Source organism: Schistocerca cancellata, chromosome 6 (assembly GCF_023864275.1).
Source record: "Schistocerca cancellata isolate TAMUIC-IGC-003103 chromosome 6, iqSchCanc2.1, whole genome shotgun sequence".
NCBI lineage: Eukaryota > Metazoa > Arthropoda > Insecta > Orthoptera > Acrididae > Schistocerca > Schistocerca cancellata.
The window spans coordinates 178,750,543-178,755,951 of record NC_064631.1 but is presented as its reverse complement, the minus strand read 5'-3'; the positions used below and the strand labels follow the sequence as shown (position 1 = coordinate 178,755,951).

The 5,409-nt window shown below is 42.3% G+C and overlaps 1 non-coding gene across 1 annotated transcript; it reads left to right on the top strand.

The window, feature by feature from the left end:
* Positions 1 to 4,088: 4,088 nt before the first annotated feature.
* Trnat-agu (transfer RNA threonine (anticodon AGU)) lies at positions 4,089 to 4,161 on the top strand. The gene has a single exon. It is a non-coding gene; the product is annotated as a tRNA-Thr (tRNA).
* The last annotated feature ends 1,248 nt before the right edge of the window (positions 4,162 to 5,409 follow it).

Genomic DNA, 5,409 nt, shown 5'->3' with positions numbered 1-5,409 from the left:
TTATTTGTCACTCAGACATAATTATGAATTAATACCCACCAATCCGCCACTTTTCTTCGCTTCTGAGAAACTGAAGTTGTGTGACGTCTCTCGCACCACAGCTGCTGTATGGCAAATTAAATAATTCGAGCAAATGTTTGGGACATTCCGTCATCAGCGAAGCGTACCTTGCGTCTCTCTGTCTTAAATTAATCCATAAAACTGCTCTCTAAGTGAACTGTGTCCAAGTCACTTGCAAATCTCCATGAATAGAAGCCATTTTCAGAAGCCTACTTTTTACTGTAATTCAGTAGCAGAGATTGATTCTAATTTACATCTTATTGTTCGTTGTTCTTCTTTCCTTCTTTTTCAACGGCTTCACATCTCGTAATCCACTGGTGCTGTATAGGAAGTAACAGAATATTGTGCAGTCAGTGATGATGTTTTCCCTGCTTATAGAAGGAGCTCTATTCACATTTTTAGCTCCTTACTGTAGTTACAGGTGAGTCAGGTACTGCTGAGACTGCACATAACCCTAAGGCTGACCTTTTTCTGTGAGCAAAATTAGGATGCCGAGTGTTCAAGTTGTCTGCTCTAATCACAGGACGATGAAATTCATACCAAAAGTGCCTGTGTGCAGACCCAGGTGTAAGCGAGATCCTCCCTTCTGCAGACGCTCTCTGAACTCTTCACGCATGGGCACTTCATATTTACCGTCCGTCAAAGACCGAGGATGCCATCTCTTTATAAGAACCGCACAAGCGGCTTTCCGCTATATAGTTTGTAACTGCAGTGTATATTCTGCTCTGTCTTTCTCTCACACTTTTTCATTCACAACATAAATAAACCGTTGCATAGAACTACACATTACACTCTACTAGTGACGCTTTAACCTTCATTCTTATGACTCAGTCGTCACACTTTTATGAAGGAAATGTGTCTGAGTGTGGAATGAAACTAAATCTTTTCAATCAGACAGCCGGACATAACTATAGTAAGCTTTTGGCGGCAGCAGTTTTTGACGGAATTATTTTATTTGTAAACATTTTTACAGCAGACTGCCTCGACTATAAAACACATTCTCATTCTGTGAACACTCTAATTATTATTTTTATTTTAATCAACGATCAGTTCCTATCACTGATAGCCATATGCCGTGTTCCGTTCGTTTATTTCGTAGTATCACATTTTCCGGTGTCAGATGGCGCACAATACTCTAGGGTTACTGGGTTGGATTGTACTTTACTAACCTGTAAAGAGTACCGTTTGTAGCTTCTTTATGCAATGCCATTGAATTATTCACAACCAGACATTTACTATGCTTTCGACAATACGCATCGTACATGTGCAGTAGGTACAAAGTACGAAGTGTTCCGTTCGACCACCTTCCACTGAATAATATCGCAGGAGGGACCTGAAAATTAGCTAGTTTTTAATTATCAGGAATATGTTTCGTGTAATTTCTAAATCGATACTATTCGTGATGCTTCATCAGATATCAACTAAATCGCTACAGCCCTGTTATCACACTTTCGTTGGGTATCGAAAAGGGACAAATCCACAGTAGTTAACTATGCTGAAATCTAAAATAACACGCGTACTACATCACTGAAAGGAACGCGACGACCACGTGAAGAAATAAGGCTTCATAGGAGAACAGCTCGTTTCGTAATATCGCGAAACAGTACATATACTTGGAGGTAGTTATCAACCTAAAATCTTATGACTTGTAATAGCTGTATCAATCTGCAAACGATGTAAAAACTGATGTAATGTTGTTCAGTACGCTGTCACCAATAGAAATATCACTGTCACCATTAGAAATGTCTGCACTTTTACCCGTTATACCCTGCATAAGCCAAGCAGGGAGGAAGGGGGAATCATTCTACAGATGATGTGAGAAAATTTACTTTGACAAAGGAAAGACTGTTACGGTCCAGCGCCTGCGAACGAGCATCCCACGAAAGTGACGAAGATGGTCGGCTGCTAGTGCCTTCGTGATCACCTATGAAAAGCGGTAGAAAGACGGTGAAACTAGGAGTAGGTGACAAGGTGTTTGACATCTACACCTCATCACAGAATGTGATGGTGGAATGCTTGTCCTCCCTGCAAACCAGTCTGTCACACTGGAGGCGTGTTGCATTGTTGGCTGAATCCCAAGTCAGTGGTTGTGTCCAGATACATCCCTATCTAGGCGAAGGGTTGCTCGAAACATACTGCATATCACTGATGCAGGCTGGAGGCAGCAGATGATGCTTTGGGGGGGGGGGGGAGGGGGGGACATTCACGTAAAATTCCATGAGACCAGTGATGGTAATCTAAGGTACTAGGAAAGATGTGGACTCCATGAACAGTATTGTGGACCACCTACATCACTTCATCCTTGAAGTCCCCATGACTGGCATCCTCCAGGGGGATAAAATTCCGTGTTGGAAATCCAGTATCGTGCTATCGTGGTTTTAGGGGGATGATAGTAAAGACACGTTAATGTCTTCGCCATCAAATTTGCCTGGTGGAACTCATCTGGGATTCTGTATGGGACTCTGTCTGCGTGATTCATCCAACCAGGCGAGATACTTCAAATGATCTAGTGGCCCGTAATTTACAGGAATTGCATGATCTGTGCCCTGCTGGTGTATTAATTTCCAAAAAAATAGGCCAACACTCTGTCTTTCCATCCATCCATCCATCCAACCGGGCGAGATGCTTCAAATGATCTAGTGGCTCGTAATTTACGGGAATTGCGTGATCTGTGCCCTGCTAGTGTATTAATTTCCAAAAAAATGGGCCAACACTATCATTCCATCCATCCATCCAACCAGGCGAGATGCTTCAAATGATCTAGTAACCAGGCGAGATGCTTCAATTGATCTAGTGTCCCGTAATTTACGGGAATTGCATGATCTGTGCCCTGCTCGTGTACTACATTCCAAAAGAATGGACCAACACTCTATCTAGCAGGTGGTCACAATGTTTTGTATCATTGCTATGTATCAATGATTCAACAGTAGAGCAGAAGTGGGGGACATCCTACTGAAGAATATAATTCTCTACTGAAACAAGTAAAAGCCAACTCAAGATGCAATGTAGTATTTGTTATTGATTGCGAACCAAACAGTAGGGAATAGTAAGCTCACTAACTCACTCGGAAATTTCACTGCTAATTGGTTATGGCCTTAAGCTTAATACAACACTCTACCTTTTTTTTCCTTTTCTGGAGAGCATCGCTCGTTTTCATCAACAGAAATACAGTACTCATCTATTCCACCACTCTTATTCCTACCAGTAACACTATACGCAGAGAAAGGACTGATGTGTGTAATCAAACAACAGTTTTTCATGTACCCAGACCGTAATCTTTCCTTCATTTCGGCCGGCCGCGGTGGTCTAGCGGTTCTGGCGCTGCAGTCCGGAACCGCGGGACTGCTACGGTCGCAGGTTCGAATCCTGCCTCGGGCATGGGTGTGTGTGATGTCCTTAGGTTAGTTAGGTTTAAGTAGTTCTAAGTTCTAGGGGACTTATGACCTAAGATGTTGAGTCCCATAGTGCTCAGAGCCATTTGAACCATTTGAACCTTCATTTCGCTGAATTCTTGCCATCACAGTATATACTCACAAAGTACTCCACCTCTTTTTTCAATAGTCTACCAGCGATATCGTCGGCTGTTCTCAAGGGATACACAGTAAGAGAACTGTTGTATCAATTGTTGGTACACCTAGATTCGTGATGGGAAGTCGCAGCAAAGACATGAGCTTCAAACCAACCCAGTTATTGATTTCTGAATGAAATACAGATCGTACAGATCTTAAATTAGATTTTCCCTGAGATATTGAAGTCTCTAATTTATCTACGATAAAGTTGGAAGCTGAAGAAGTGAATTAAAATTGGGACTGCGGCCGGGACTCGAACCGAGATTTTCTTGTTTACTAGTTAGGTATGCTGACCATTACACCTCTGCAGCATTATGGGCAACAGAGCTGCACGAACTACTCAAGTCAAACACCCTCCCTACCTGGCAATAGTGACCATATATGAGGAGATGTGAATTGGAGTTTGTGTTGGGGAGGGTATTTGACTCAAGTAGTTCATGCAACTGTATTGACCATAATGCTGCGGTGGTGTAATGGTCAGCATATCTGCCTAGTAAACAAGAAGACCCGGGTTCCAGTCCCGGCCGCAGCACAAATCTTAATTCACTTCTTCTGCTTCCAATATTATCGTAAAATACAGATCATCTAAAACGAATATCCGAACGTAGACATTGTTTTCGAAACAAGGAGAGGTGTTTGGGGCACCACAAGCTAACTTTCGTAGCCCGCAGGCGACATTTGCACAGTAGTATGCCACTTATACTGTAAAATTAAGTGCTCGGCGTCCCTTGTCGGTGTAGTGCACTGCTACTAACCAGTTCTGCGTACCTTCTGGGTTCGGATTTCATGGGGAACATTCTTTGTGGATCACATTAGTGTGATGGCACGTCATGGGCCTGGGCTCCACGTTTGGCGACCGTATAAAGGCTGGGATTCTCTGAGGTCTTCAGCGGCTCTTCCTGGTGTCTGAGTAGGTACCGAGTATGTGAATCGCGTCCCGCATGCCCGGTACTGACACAGCCGCCAGGTGTTTCACCCTGTCATGGCCAGTCGACTGAATTTCCGATCGCAAGAAGGCGTGGACACTCCACTTTGTGATGACAAGAAAGACGTAGGACTGTAGCAGCTGATAGTGCACTCGAGTGATACATAGCTTTTCATTTATGTATTTATTTATCCATTCATTCGCACTGATTCAGTTTCTCTGTATCTTCAATGGATTTTAACTGTTCTTATTTACATTTGTTTTAGTCCCTGTTGCACTCAGTTTTAATGTACTTTTTCCTGCACTCAAAATTAATGTAAGTTGCACTACATGAATGACCAGATTCTATTTCAGTAAGAATGTTGTGAGTGTGTGTGTCTGTGTTTGACAGCGTCATAGAAGGGGATGAAGGCAGCCTCCAGCAGTATCTGGAAACATTAATAGTGTGATCATACCATGTCGACATCACACACCCACTAGAACCACACAGGAATAGGTTCAAACTATTTACAAAATTACTTTTACTATATTTCTGTTTATTGCTATAACTACCACTCCAGCATAATTAACCAAGCATACATAAATTAAAGATATTTAGATTTTCATAAGTCAGACACGTTCATACTTTCGTGTCATGAGGGCATCCTGTATTAATTAGCTCCTTGAGTCCTACAGGTCATGCCAAATTTTATGCATCTGAAACAAAATATGCCGATCATGTCTGTCTAAAAGTAAATGCTGTGTATAAATTGGAATTAAATCAGAGATTTTTGCTAACAACGTTTTCACTTTATATGTGGTGTAACGGGTGTAGGTGCAGATATATCTGTTGGCCACTGAGTCGGCCGTACTGAA